The 14902-nt window shown below is 43.6% G+C and overlaps 1 protein-coding gene across 10 annotated transcripts in view; it reads right to left on the bottom strand.

The window, feature by feature from the left end:
* Positions 1-14902, bottom strand: part of ARMH4 (armadillo like helical domain containing 4) — a 230560-nt gene that overhangs the window by 26061 nt on the left and 189597 nt on the right. The window contains exons 8-9 of one of the 10 annotated variants that reach the window (XR_010405202.1): positions 5048-5068; positions 4828-4904 (exon numbers count right to left, since the gene is read on the bottom strand). The exons of 8 other annotated variants lie outside the window; for them this stretch is intronic. The gene's annotated coding sequence lies outside the window, so the exon portion shown is untranslated. Of the gene's footprint in view, positions 1-4827; positions 5069-14902 lie in introns of all 10 variants that reach the window. One more of the 10 variants, XR_010405201.1, reaches the window with a different exon arrangement.

Genomic DNA, 14902 nt, shown 5'->3' on the forward strand with positions numbered 1-14902 from the left:
TCCGTGGCCTGGCATGATCCAGAAATATTTTTCTGAGATTTGTGTGAGGTTTCTTGTTCACACAGGGGCATCTGCAATAGACTTCAGAGAGAACTGCAGCTACTATGAACATCTTAACTCTAAGAAAAATGCTTCCAGGAAGATTTTAATGTGTTTTACGATAGACTAACAAATTGAAATTCAAGACCCAGTCATTCACACAGGGCCAAAAAGAAGTCAAACAAGAGTAACGGGAATAGTCTTCCTTGATGCTGTTTTCTCCCACCACACATTCACAGAAGGCTGCCTTCATTTTCACCTTAGCACCACGAGAACCTTCCCTGGTTTTTTTCCAAGCAATCTTTTTGAAAGGCAATCTGATCACATCACTCCCTGCTTAAAACCCCCTCAAAGCTTCCTACGCCTTTGGGAAGAAGTCTAAACTTCACGTGGCTTACAAGGTCTGCGTGATTTCAGTTCTTAGGAGTTAAGTGTGCCTCACCTCCAAATCTTCACACTTGCTCTAACCTCGGTCTTCACCTCCTCTTCTCCCTCCCAAGCCACCTCTACTCACTTCAGGCTCGGCTCAAAGAGTGATTTTCAGGGAGGTCTGTTCCAGCCTCTACACGAGGTCCCTCTCCTCGGACACCCAGAGCATCCTGTCATTCCCGTATTGTTAGCATGGTAATACAATCATAATAGTTCTTGTTAGACGATGGCCTTTCCTGTTAGTCGATGAAACTCTCTGAGATAGGGATTGTGTCTGTCTTGCTCATTGCTGGAATACCGCACAGCACCTGCCATGTGGGAGACCCTCTTTGTTGAATTAATGAATCATCTTCTACAATAATATATTCTCTTAAGGACTGAGGCTATTGTTCTCATACATTTGGAGCCAGATAAAAGATAACTGAGCTAATATAATTAATATGATACCTACTGAGTACTATCTGCACAAGGGGTTCTTAACCATGTTTGAGCAATGGACCCTTCTGTCAGATGAAGACTGTGGACCCCTCTTGGAATAATGTTTATAAATGCATAAAAGAAGATATATAGAACTCTAAAGAAACAATTACATTTAAATCTCATTATCAAATTATTTTTTAAATGTGTGATATAATAATAAATATGCCTTTTACTGTCATTATATAAGGAGAACTAGCAGCAGGTCTAACAGCTACCATAACTTCAAAGTAATGACAAGCATAAATGACATATTGAGATTATCTGTGGCAATCATAATGTTGATATAAAAATATCTGTAGTATTTATTGGTGAGAAAGACACACTTACTGTTAATACTAGTATGACCACTGGCTCCACTCATAATTAGAGAGAACACTACAATTCAGTCAGAAGTCAGTGAAAATAAGAATGTAATTTTTACCATCCAAATTCATGGGCCCCTCAGGAGATCCCAGCAAAAACCACAGAATTGCACTGATTGGCTCTCCCGCTGTGGGGGAGTATGGGTTACCCGCCCCCCACACTTGGCTCCACAACCACATTTGCTTAGTGTCCACGTTTCCCCTGGACAGCTCCCAGACATTGGCTGAGCATGGTGGGGTACCAGTGCAGGCCCATTCCTGTGGGACAGAGGGGCCCCCTGGTAGGCAACTCTGCCTCAAGAACTCACCATCAGCCTGGCCAAAACATTCTCAGAACTGAGCTGTCAGCTGAGTCCTTTCCTTCACAGTCCTCCCTCTTTCCACTTGTCCTTTCACAGAAGTCAGATCTGAGCCGAAAAGTTCATCTGAAAGTTCTCCCAGCCTCCTCCTATGCCCTTCCCTTCATCCTTCCCAGGTGTCCTCACGCTAAATCTCCTGCACACACAATCCCAACTTGACTCTGCTTCCCAGAGGACATGAACGAACATAATACCTTTTAATCAAAGAAAAAAGAAAAGCCTATTCAACTGAGTTTGTTCACACCTGATTATTCTGAAGATACCTGGACACACATTTACAACACCTTACTAATATCTAACACCTGATTGCATAAAAGGGCTTTCCAGAGAATTTTTTAAAAAATCTTTCCCATAAACTCTTCGTCATCCAAAGGAAGACTCATATAGGGTTAAGGCCAAAGACTCCCTGAACAGGTGACAGTGGCCCATTAAGGAACCTGGAATGGGAAGAAGAGAACTGAAACCTACAGCCAACACGAAAACTTTATTTCAATAGTATGATTTGAGGATTATACAGTGTCAACCCATTAGAATAACCTACTGTCATTCCTGAGATCCCCTCTGACAAAATACTATGGGATATGAAGTGAATACACAGGAACTCCACACTCACAATAGAGAAGCTAACACACGGGGTAGCTACATATCTTAGAACTGCAGGGAAGATGCTGCGGAAACACGATTGTGACAAGTAAACCTTAATGGGGAAGAGGGAAAAAGACCCCGTACAGCACAGAGCATTTCCCATTGCCATGCTCCACACCTTTCGCAAGAGATTTCAGGTATATTAACAACATAAAAGGTAATATGAGAACCAAAATAGGGAACAGGAACACACCAAAAAAAAGAGAGAGAGAGAGAAGTATAAATAAGCACAGAAGACTTGAAATGGGAAAAATAAACACAAGGATGAAGCTTCTGTGAGCTGATGGAAAGAAATGGGCTCCCAGCACCCCAAGTTGAAATTTGGAACACATTTTCCGACTGGGACCTCTTCTGGGGTGTTGGTTAAAAGAAACCCTACTTCCGGTACATTGTGAGCTAAATCAGTTGTTATGGGTTGCCCTGGGGAACCCCCTCCCCCATGACATATAGCATGGTTTCTTAGGACTAATGCCCTCTGTGTTTCAAATCACTTTTGGGGGGCGCCTGGGTGGCTCAGTCGTTAAGCGTCTTCCTTCGGCTCGGGTCATGATCCCAGGGTCCTGGGATCGAGTCCCGCATCGGGCTCCCTGCTCCGTGGGAGGCCTGCTTCTCCCTCTCCCACTCCCCCTGCTTGTGTTCCCTCTCTCACTGTGTCTCTCTCTGTCAAATAAATAAATAAAACCTTTAAAAAAAAAAAATCACTTTTGGGAAAAGAATTCACTCCGAAATGTAAAACATTTTGCGCTTCCTTATGCAAACAGAAACATGGTGGTATGGATTGAATTGTGTCCTCCCAAAAGATGTCAGATATGTTGGTGCCCTAACAGCCAGTACCTCAGAATGTGACCTAATTGGAAAAAGGGTGCTTGCAGATTAATTAGTTAAATTAAAATGAGGTCGGGGCGCCTGGGTGGCTCAGTCGTTGAGCGTCTGCCTTCGGCTCAGGTCATGATCCCAGTTGTGTCCTCATAAGAGAGAGAGGCACACAGAGAGGAGAGGGCCACGTGAAAACACAGACATGCAGGAAGAAGCAGATGGCCATGTGATGACAGGCAGAGATTGGAATGATGCATCTACAGGTCAAGGAACACCAAGGATTCCCCATAACGCCAGAAACTAGGAGGGGAGCATGGAACCGACTCTCCCTCAGAGCCTCAAGAACAGACCAACCCTGCCAACACCTTGATTTTGATTTCTAGCCCCCAGACTAGCTTGTTTAAAGATTTTTATTTATTTGACAGAGAGAGACACAGTGAGAGAGGGAACACAAGCAGGGGGAGTGGGAGAGGGAGAAGCAGGAGAGGGAGAAGCAGGCTTCCCGCAGAGCAGGGAGCCCGACGCGGGGCTCGATCCCAGGACCCTGCCTTCCTGCAGCCTGCCTCAATGTCACGGCCTTCACCGCATGAGGATGTGATCATAAACACAATGCAAATGCAGGCTTTCCAATCACACACATCCTCAGCTATAAGGAGTCATCTAAATAACCTAAAATATGAGGGCGCCTGGGTGACTCAGATGGTTAAGCGTCTGCCTTCGGCTTGGGTTATGGTCCCAGGGTCCTGGGATCGAGCCCCACATCAGGCTCCTGGCTCAGCGGGAAGCCTGCTTCTCCCTCTCCCTCTCCCTTTCCCCCTGCTCATGCTCTCTCTCTCTCTCTCTATCTGTATCGCTGTGTCTCGAATAAATAAAATCTTAAAAAAAAAAAAAACCTAAAATATCTTTATCCTGAGGTGTTCACATTCTTATCCAAATGTAAGCACAAGATTTAAAATTTCTCATAGTAAACTTGTGGACCTTTCTTTGATAAACACTGGTCTAATCCATTTGCCTTCTTCCTGGCAGGGTCAGAATTCAGTGAATGTTGACTTCAAACTCTTGGTAATAGTTAATACTATACTGTGCTTACTACATAACAGACACACTGTTCTAAGTTCACAATAAAGACTAGCTTGTTTACTCTTCATAGTAACCGGGTATGGTAGATACAACCATTATTTCCATTGTGCAGACAACAGAACTGGGCAAGAGATGGTAAGCAATTTGCCCAAGATCACACAGCTCATAAGGGGCAGACCCAGGAGTTGAACCCAGAAAGTCTGGATCCAGAGCCTATTTCTTTTTTTTTTTTTTTTAAGATATTATTTATTTATTTGACAGAGAGAGACACAGCGAGAGAGGGAACACAAGCAGGGGGAGTGGGAGAGGGAGAAGCAGGCTTCCCACCGAGCAGGGAGCCCGATGCGGGGCTTGATCCCAGGACCCTGGGATCCTGACCTGAGCCGAAGGCAGACGCTTAACGACTGAGCCACCCAGGCGCCCCCAGAGCCTATGTTCTTCCCCACTAACTATATATACTTTTCAAGGGAGGTATTTGCACTCCAAGATTTCTCTCTATTCCCAACGAGTAAGTAGGAATCCGAATCAATGGATCCAGGCTGGCAAGAGTTGCAGTCATTAGGAGCTTGACTGAGGGGTGGGAAGCTGCACAGGGAAAGGGGGCCTTAGGGACTCACCAAGTCAAAAAGCCAGGCAAACCACCTGAATAGGCATCCATCCAGAAAAGCGAGGTAAAGTAGAAAAATCTGGGCGGCTACCAACAGAACAGAAACCAAGGAAACCGGATGAGTGAGCAGGTCTGAAGCAGAGGCAGGCGGAACTTAGACATATTCTCTAAGCCGAAAAGGAAAACATCTGCAGCCTTGGGTGTGATCGGGAGGAAGCTGTAACAGTCACCTTTTTAGCTCCAGGAGAATCCTGTAAAAAGGAGCGCCAGTCAGCTGAGTACAAACTTATCCACGTTGCCCAAGAGGACTCCTCACAAGAGAGGTCAAAGTGACACTCTCTGGAAAGTTAAAGTCACAAAAGCTCACAACAGGGAAAACCCAAGGCTTTGTCCTCAAACACACCTGCATCTTTATCTTGTCATCTGCCAGGTATTTAAATGAATTTTGCTAACTAATAGATACTTCTCTCATTCTAAAAATACAAAGACATCAAGCTACATCAAGTTGCCATAGACTCCGTCAGAGGTGAAACATGAGGATTAAAGGATTGCCCTACTCCGGTGAATGGTCTGCTTTTCAAAAACCTTATTTGGACATAAAGAATAGGAGGCTGTCTAAAACTGGGTTTGTGTCATAATGATAAACGATATCCCTCTATACTGACCAATATGGTCTTCTTCTGCCCTTCAAAGTATCTGAATATCCGTTCACCGTGGCGGTCAGCACTTTATGCCTGTCAGCTTCTGGAGAGATCTTGGCACTTTTTCTAATGTGAGGGGCAATTTTTTTTTGAAGGGAACAAGAACAAATCAGAAAGAAAATGTTGGGAATGAGAAGAACTAAAGGCAAATTAAAAGAACATAAGCACATAAGCAAGAGGAGAAAGATGCAGGAGACCTATGACATTCGGAAGCTTGAGAAGGGAGTGCAGAGGAAAATAATCTTTTTAAGTGACTGACATGGAGTAAGAAGAGAGAAAGCCATTCAAATGCAACTTGAAATGCTTTGTGCCCATAATTAAAACTTTTACTTCATAAATAAGAAAACCAACCTACTGGACTTAGGATCAAAATAGCATTAAGCCTTGCTGATGAGAGAGAAAGAAACTTACACAAAATCAAAGACCATGCCGTAGAGAATAGATGATCTTTCCTGGCTGCAAGATATACTTGTTTCTGAGCTATAAAAAAATGTCATAATCATAGACACTCATATTTCACATTTTTTTCCAAAGAGCTTCTCTCTCCGTCTGTGTCAGCACTGAGTTTTATATTTGATGGTTTCTGCACCAAAAGCATCTATTTTACAAGTAGAAGGAAAGATGTAGGCCCAGAAGAACCAAATGTTTTGAACCTGATAAACCTACACAAAGTCTCTGTGTTGATTCATTTCAACAATTATTGGGCTTCCTCTGTGGCCAGGTGCTTGCTGGACGGCGGGTACAGAGATGATCAGGACCCAGTTCCTGCCTTCAAGGAGCTTACAATCTCACAGGGAAGACTTAATTCTTAGTGAGAATTAATATGACAAGCGGTGAAGTCCCCATGGTGGCAAAGACGGTCACAAATACTGAATGAAGGTATCCCTTAAGGAGTATTTTTACTACTGCAGAAACTCGGGGTTGGTGGGAGGGGGGTCTCCCTTCCCTCTGAGGATTGTCGAAGTGAATGGCTCAGAGACCTGAGGTGCCACATAGCAAGCTCACCCTTCTAATAGCTCAGGCACCTCCACTCGAGCTCAGAATAGAAGCAACATTTGCTTTTTTAAGTCTCAGCTATTGAATCCTGACCCTGAATCTGAGTTAATGTTCCCCTTATGATGCAGATGTTCCCCTCTGGTTCAGGGGGTGAATGATTCTACCCAGAAGTATTTTTGATAAAAACTTTTGTATCCATCTCTATTCTCATATAGATAAACAAAAACAACAGACTCAAACCCGGATTTCTCAGGAATTTGTCTACAGTGCACATCCCAGGTCCCACAGCATGGCATTCACCTACTAACTCGTTGGCTTCAAGTGGAGCACTTTCCAGATGGCCTTAACCTCTGTGCTTCGATTTTCCAACTGGCAAGGCAAATGCTGTTAGTACGACACTATCTAACCCTGCAGATGCAGCCATGTGGAAAGGGGAAGGAGCAAACAGACCCTTCTCCAAGGTCTGCAGAGACTGGTGTAGAGCTCTTGGCCGCTTTACTCAAATTGGGTTCAATCCAAGGAAGACCATATTCCTTTGCTCATTATCACTTCGGCTAACGTCTACTGTACACCGACAGGGTGCCAGGTCTGTGTTAAATATTTTGCAAACATCTCGTGCAGTTTTCAGAACAACTCCAGTGCCATCCCCATTTTATGAAGGAGGAAGACAGAAAAAAGCCAGGTTCGTGGGGGTACTCTATAAGTTCTTGATTTGAACTGCCTCTTGACTTCAGGGCTTTTTAGCAAAATGTTTTCAGGTTGTTGTTTGTGGGCTTGTTTGTCTACTATGCTGCCGTATTCCCTCAGTCGGCCACTCCCTCCATCTTGAAACAGTCCTTTCCTTACCTTCTGTGACACCACACTTCTCACCTATCTCTTTACTCCTCTTCAGCCTCCTTTGGGGGTTTGACCTACTCTACCTCACCTTTGAATTATTAAAGTTTCTCTGTTCCAGGCCATTACCCTTCTCCCTCTAAACTTGCTCCCTAGGCATTAGCATCTACTCGTATGGCATCAGTTGCTATCCAATGTGGAAGACTATAAAATATGTAGCTCAGATTCAGCCTCTCCTCTAAGCTCCAAACATTCTCTCTCCTTCTAGTGTCTCTCATGCACCCAAAATTTAACTCATGATCTCTTCCCCTTCCCACCCCTACTGTACCCCTAACTTAAGCCCTCCCCTGGTCTTCCTGTCTCGGTAATGACACCACTACCCACCCAACTGCATCAGCCAAAAACTAATGAGTCCCCTCTAACACTTCCCCTGCCTCTATCCCAAGATCCAATCACCAAGACCTTTTGACTCTACCTCTTCAGTTAATCTTGAGTCCATCCACTTCCTCCCTATTCCACTAAGAGCCACTGTTCCTCCCACCCAATCTATGGTGACAAGCTCCTCCCTGGTGTCCTTGCACCTGTTCTTGCTTCTCCTCTACTCCATTTCCTCTCCTTGTGTAGCTTTCCTTACAAGACATCTTATAGCCAGAGTGATGCCTTTAAAATTCAGATAGCACATTCAAACCCTTCTATGGCTTCCTAGGACCCATGTCATGAAATCCTGAATCCTTGTCCTGGCAGCAAGGTCTTGGCAGGACTTGGTCCCTGTTTGATTCACCAGCCACCACATGCTTCCTCTTAACCCCAGGCACACTGGCCTTCATTCTAGTCCTCAAATACTTCTTGCCTCCAGCCTTCACGAACCCATTTCCTTTGCCTGAAATCCTTCTATCTCAGCCTCTACTCCTCTTTGCCTACAATCTTTTTTTTTCATTTTTTATTTAAATTCAATTAATTAACATTTAATGTATTATTGGTTTCAGAGGTAGAGGTTAGTGATTCATCAGTCTTATATAACACCCAGTGCTCATTACATTGTGGGCCCTCCTTAATGTCCATTACCCAGTTACCCCATCCCCCTACTCCCCTCCCCTCCAGCAACCCTCAGTTTGTTTCCTATGATTAAGGGTCTCTTATGGTTTGTCTCCCTCTCTGGTTTCATCTTGTTTTATTTTTTCCTCTCTTCCCCTATGATCCTCTGTTTTGTTCCTTAAATTCCACATATCAGTGAGATCATATGATAATTGTCTTTCTCTGATTGACTTATTTTGCTTAGCATAATACCCTCCAGTTCCATCCACGTCATTGCAAATGGCGAGATTTTGGGGTTTTTGATGGCTGAGTAGTATTCCATCTTTGCCTACATTCTAGGTTCACAAACACATTGCCTGGGAAAGCCTTCTCTGACCCCCTCAGGTCATTGCCCCTACTGTAAGATCTCTGGCCACCTACTCTTCTCCTTCATGGTACTTATCATAATTGTAATTTAAAGGCTGGTGATTGCTTGATTAAAGTCTGTCTCCTTCCCCCTACTAAAATGTAGGTGTCATGAGGACAGTCACAGTGTCTGGGAGCATGCTGGGTTGTCTCTAGCACTGCGGGATTCTCACCTAAGTTTCTATTACTTTGGCTGGGAAAGACTGTCTACAAGTGCCGCAAGTCACATCAGTCACATCATCATCCTCTTGTGACAATCATGCATGTGTCTTTATGTCATGTCTTTCACTTTCCTATACCATTCAGGATTTATCAATTGAGCCTATGTTATCATATGGTAGACCGTAAGCTCTAAAGAGCCACAAAGATTTGGCTTCTTAGAGTTGGGATGCTAAGAAATTAAGACTGCAACTTAGTGCCTCTCGAGGAGTGTTTATTCTACTATCCTCATTTTACAGGTAAGAAAAGCGAGACACAGAATCTGTTGGCCCAGGGCTCGTGGTCTGGGAGAGCATGTGAGTGATGATGACTCCAAGCTGTGACTCTACCTGTGAGGTGGAAGGTGGAGCTAAGTAAGTTTGGCATGGTCACGGTCACACAAGCCATTTCACTTCTCATAGGGAGGTGAGTGACACACAGATACTGTGCCATTATCAAGGTCACTTTCCACTTCTCTCCATTTCTGTGTTGACCAACTGAGTGATATGAAAAGCTTTGAAACCATCTTGAAATGTGCAATGAAGAGTCAGCTACCTACAAGGTTATACTTATATGGCTTCCTGCCTACATAAAATGCAAAGACATTCTTTTTTTTGTTTTTTTCATAAAACAATTCTGTGGGAACTTCATTGGCCAGTAAGACTACAGCGGCCTACAGTGTTACATAGAAATTTTTGTGATGGTTTGAGCACAAAAATATCACATTGAAAATTTAGATTAAAATATAATTTTCATGCCTCACAATTTAAGTCCTTTCATTTCATCTGGTTTGGTCTGGGACAACCAAAAACACTCATTATTTCCCACCCATCCTGGGTCACACCGTGGAGGCCCCTTTCCCTTGGACCTGGATTTCAAGAAAGACACTGATGGAGCTGCCATGGCAAAATGGAAAAAGCAATGCAAGGCTGCGTGTCTTCTACCTGAATGGCTGCTGTGGCTTCCGGGAGTCCTTAGGACCGCCCAAGCCACGGGCTAATGCATGTATCAGCGGTCTGCACTGCAGAGAGGAAATAAAGCATAAGAAAAAATATTTCCAGTTTGACCCTCCATGGGGCCACGCTTCCTCTCATTTATTAATTCTAAAAGATAAGGCAACAAAATATGTCCCAGGTCAAGGAGGTATATGTATCCTTTACTCGCTACTTGGAACAAAATAAGCATTCAGTTAAATTTTTCAATCATTCCTTAAACAAATAGTTGTAGAGGCACCTGGGTGGCTCAGTCAGTTAAGCGTCTGCCTTCGGCTCAGGTCATGATCTCATGGGTCCTGGGATTGAGTCTCATGTCAGGCTCCCTGCTCAGCAGGGAGTCTGCTTCTCCCTCTGCCTCTCCCCTCCCTGTTCATGCTCACTATCTCTCTCAAATAAATGAATAAAATCTTTAAAAAACAAACAAACAAAAAACCCAAATAGTTGTAAAGGCTTATGAAGTACATGAAAGTGTGCTAAATTCATAGGAGAAAGTGAGGTGAAATAAACAGGGCTCTTTTCTGGGTTTCAAAATCTTACAGTCTTTTTTTTTTAAACGATTTTATTTATTTATTTATTTGAGAAAGAGAGAGAGAGCAACTAAGTGGGGGAGGAGCAGAGGGAGAAGGACAAGCAGACTCCATGCTGAGCACAGAGACCATGAGACCATGAGACCACAGACCTGAGACCATGACCTGAGCCAAAATCAAGAGTTTGATGCCTAAGTCACCCAGGTGCCCCCAGAATCTTATAGTCTTAAAGGACCATATATGCAAATAACTTTAATGTAGGGCAACATAATTACCTCATACTTAACCAGTAGCAGAGCATCTTTAAAGTGCCATGTTAACAGGTAATATTCCTTACTTCCTTGCTCAAAGCTTGGCCCAAGGACCAGCAGCATCAGGGCATCACCTGGGAGCTTGTTAGAAATGTACAATCTCAGGTGCAATCACACAACTACTGATTCAGAATCTGCATTTTGATCAGATCCCCAGATGACTCAAATGCTCAATGAACTTTAGAGAAGTACTGCTTTACATTATTTCGCACTCAGTCACTGCCCACCAGTGACAAAGTTGATGGAAGATGTCCTCATAGCAGAGACTCAGATTTTTATAGAATAAATGCTTAATACATTGTTTTTAAAGTGAACCTCTGAGGGATTTGTTTTAGGATTTAAATGTACAAAATGTGATTCAAAACCTCAGCAAACTCTATGTCCATGCATCTTGTGAGTACTCAGACCCTTACCAAGACTGCTAAAGGATTTTAAAATATAGCTCTATTCATACAGGTAAGCGTATTTTCTTCTAACACTTAATATGTATTAAATTGACCTTGCAGAAGCCACTGGAGGATATTGAAACTCTCATCAAGTTCAACTTGATGATAAAAATCTTTTATAGGGAATGTCACTAGAGGGAACTAAGAAGGGATTCCTCCCAACTTAAGAGCTGCTGAGTCACAGAATCACAAAATGTGAGCCCAGAAAAGACCTTAGAGGTTATTCTCTCAGCTCTGCTTCATTCCCAAAGAAAATCATTCTGCAGTACCTTCATATCCATAGTTTCTTTTTCCAATGAGCTCCAAATGATTCATATTTATCAACCAACCAATCAACCAACCCATAGATTTTTTTGATCTTCTGATACCTGCAAAGTGCTGTGAGGGCTTTTTTTTTTTTTAAAGATTTGTTTATTTGTTTATTTTTTTTAATTTTTTTCTAAAGATTTTTTATTTATTTATTTGACAGAGAGAGATACAGCGAGAGAGGGAACACAAGCAGGGGGATTGGGAGAGGGAGAAGAAGGCCTCCCACTGAGCAGAGAGCCTGTTGTGGGGCTCGATCCCAGGACCCTGGGATCATGACCTGAGCCGAAGGCAGACGCTTAACGACTGAGCCACTCAGGCACCCCTGTTTATTTATTTGAGAGAGAGAGAGAGAGAGCATGCAAGGAGAGGGGCCAGAGAGGGAGAGAGGGTCTCAAGCAGACTCTGCGCTGAGCGTGGAGCCTGACACAGAGCTCAATCTCACCATCCTGAGATCATGACCTGAGCCGAAATCAAGAGTTGGACGCTTATCCGACTGTACCACCCACCCAGGTGCCCCTGTGAAGGGCTTTATTATAACAAATGAAGTTGTATGAGTTGTGGGCCATGAGATACACAATGGAGAGAGAAGTCTTAGGAAGAGAAAGAGAACCCTTGAGGCAGGGTGGTCAGAGCGGGTGTCACATGGCTAGAGGGAATCTTGGAGCTCATTGGTCCCAGGAAACAGATGTGCAAGGATATAGGTCCCTTGGCCAAGGTCACAATGCAAATCCCTGGAAGAACTAGAGAAACCTGCTAACTCCTTCTACCATGCCACATCCCCCTCACCAGTACTGGCTTTCTGGAATTGGGCTCTAAGGCAAAGTCTGCTAATTGCCCACCAAAGTCCATTCTCCCCTCCTTCTATAGCAACGGAACCATAGCTGGGTATACCCTGCCCCACTGCCCTAGTTTTCTATCTTTTTGCTGTTATGGGTGGCCTCGGGACTATGTTGTTGCCAATGAAATGTCAGTGGAAGTGACATGTGACTTTGGGGTTCAGACAAGCCTCCTTCACACTCCCCTTCCCCATCCCCCACAAATGCAACCCCAACATGAACCACACCCTGGTGGATGCAGAGCCCCAACTTAAGAAATAACCTGCATCAGACTGTTGAATCTCAGATCTGTACCTCTGAAACAAATAATGCAATATATGTTAAGAAAAAAAAAGAAGAAGAAGAAGAAGAAGGTAGCGGGAGGGGAAGAATGAAGGGGGGGAAATCGGAGGGGTAGACGAACCATGAGAGACAATGGACTCTGAAAAACAAACTGAGGGTTCTAGAGGGGAGGGGGCTGGGAGGATGGGTTAGCCTGGTGGTGGGTATTGAGGAGGGCACATTCTGCATGGAGCACTGGGTGTTATGCACAAACAATGAATCATGGAACACTACATCTAAAACTAATGATGTAATGTATGGGGATTAACATAAGAAAAAAAAAAAACCTCTCTTTGTTAAACCACTGAATTATTTTTGGGTCTCTTTGTTATCATAACCCAGCCTCACCCTAGCTAATCTTGGTATATAACCAATAAAATGTAACCAAAATGAGGTTAAATGAAATTATAAAAGAGCTATAATAAGAAGTCTGATGCTTTCCTACTTTAATAAGTATCATTTTGCATTAATTCCTTGACTCAGCTCAGTTCCTGGTATACACGGAGGGAGCTATAGCTAAAGATTTTATTGAGCAGACAGACAGACATGTTATTGGGCACTTATCAGGTGCCAATTTGTTAAACAACTTACATACACATTAAATTAATTAATCCTCACAACAACCCTAGGAGCTTGGAAATCTTATTATCCTTGATTGACACATGAGAAAAAAATGACGCTTAGAAGAACAAATTAACCAAGTCTATAAGTAGTTATTGTTGAGTAGAATGCAAGCCTAAGTATGAGTGATTCTAAAGCCAGTGGTCTTTTCTAAAATGCTATATCCATGGCTCAGTTGGTTAAGCACTGGACTCTTGATTTTGGCTCGGGTCATGGTCTCAGGGCAGTGGGATCAAGCCCCATATCAGGCTCCATATTCAGGGGAGAATCTGCTTGAGGATTCTCTCTCCCTCTCCCTCTACCCCTCCCCCCACACTCTCTCTTTCTAAAATAAATGAATAAATCTTTTTTATTTTTTTTAATGCCATATCCTGTGTGTGCATGTGTGTGTGCACATGAGTGTGTGTGTTGATGGACAGGGATCAAGGGAATGAAATAAGCATGGCAGTTAGATGTGATGACCGGAAACACGGGACTGAGTGACAAGAGATCTGGGATTTTCACAGGTTATAACTCTGGCCAAGCTATTTAGCTTCTCAGGGCCTAAGTATCCTCTGGGGTAAAATATGTTACCTGAACTAGATGATCTTTAAAGAAACGGCTCTAACAATCTGCAGCAAATGCACAAAAACCCAGTTGCCACCTATGTGACCCCAACAGAAGAGTTTGCTGGAGAAATCCAGGTTGTATTGCTCTGAAGGAACAGCATCATGTGCAAGTTTAAACAAGCAACATACAATAGCCACAGTACACCCACAAACTCAAACACGCGGAGCTTTAGAGTGCCAAAGGTCATCATCCTTTCTCCTGTTCAAATCTGCTTCTTCATTCTTCTTCAGCAAAGTGAGACAGTACTAATAATAGACCCAGAAGGGAAAGATAGGAAAGTCAGTTCTTTTCCACTATTGTTTTTCATTGCAGCCTTGCTCACAAATTAAATTAGAGTAAATCAAAGAAGCAAGCACCAGAATACTATATCCTTGGCCATATGGAAAGAGACCTGGGGAGAGTCTTCGGGACAAGCCCTAAGGACACATGAAGGAGGGGACCGATTCCTATAGCAGAAGTCTTTAAATGCTGAGTAATGTCGGGGAGAGGGGCAGAAAGAGCACACAGTTTGAAATGGGCATGTAACCCATCCTAGAGACACAAAGAGAAGGGTCTGCAGGATACAAATGATTATCAGAAGAGAGCTGCATAAGCACAGTGTAAGGCTGAGAGTCTTCAGGAACAGGAGAAAGCTGCATAAAATACCTTAATGGCCTTTCTGGTGTTTTATGTCTCTCAGGGTACATATCCATCTGGGAGGTCATGCTGGAGGTGCCCCCGCCAAATGCCAGATGCCAGGCCACTCTGCCAAACCCTTTGCCAGACCCTAGACAGCGGGGCAAGGTTTCAGAAGAGCCCTGGCAAGGATGCTAAATCTCATCACAGAGTGGGCTCTAATTTTAAAGGCAATATTTATGGCCAACCTCTTCCATTAAGTATGCATTGCCCAGGTCTAGGGAATGTCAATTCAACATGTCTCTTCGGCTGCCACCTACAGAGAA

The sequence above is a fragment of the Mirounga angustirostris genome, unplaced genomic scaffold (assembly GCF_029215605.1).
Source record: "Mirounga angustirostris isolate CCGP_5_RB_7025 unplaced genomic scaffold, mMirAng1.0.hap1 SCAF_9, whole genome shotgun sequence".
Taxonomy (NCBI): Eukaryota; Metazoa; Chordata; class Mammalia; order Carnivora; family Phocidae; genus Mirounga; species Mirounga angustirostris.